The sequence below is a fragment of the Mus caroli genome, chromosome 3, assembly GCF_900094665.2.
Source record: "Mus caroli chromosome 3, CAROLI_EIJ_v1.1, whole genome shotgun sequence".
In the NCBI taxonomy this organism is placed as follows: domain Eukaryota; kingdom Metazoa; phylum Chordata; class Mammalia; order Rodentia; family Muridae; genus Mus; species Mus caroli.
Genome location: NC_034572.1, coordinates 102,748,333 through 102,748,728, shown reverse-complemented (window position 1 = coordinate 102,748,728; position 396 = coordinate 102,748,333).

Genomic DNA, 396 nt, shown 5'->3' with positions numbered 1-396 from the left:
AGGCAGGCAGGCAGGGAGGCAGGCAGGCAGGCAGGCAGGCAGAGGCAGGCAGGCAGGCATGGTGCTGGAGCACAGCTGAGAGCTTCATCAGACCCACAAGTTAGAAGCAGGGAAGAGATGAGTCTGGGCCTGGTGTGGGCTTTTGAAACCTCAAAGCCACCTCCAGGGACATGCCTCCTTCAACAAGGCCACATCTCCTAATCCTTTCAGAACAGTTCTCCAACTGGGGAACATTCAAATATGTGGGCCTAGCCGGAAGAGATGGTGCACACCTTTAATCCCAGTCTGTCTTTATTCAGACCACCATAACATTTATTATAAATATAGGCCTTTCCTTTTTCCTGATTTTTAAAAAATATGTTTAAGTAATTGTGTGTGTATGTGTGTATAATATGT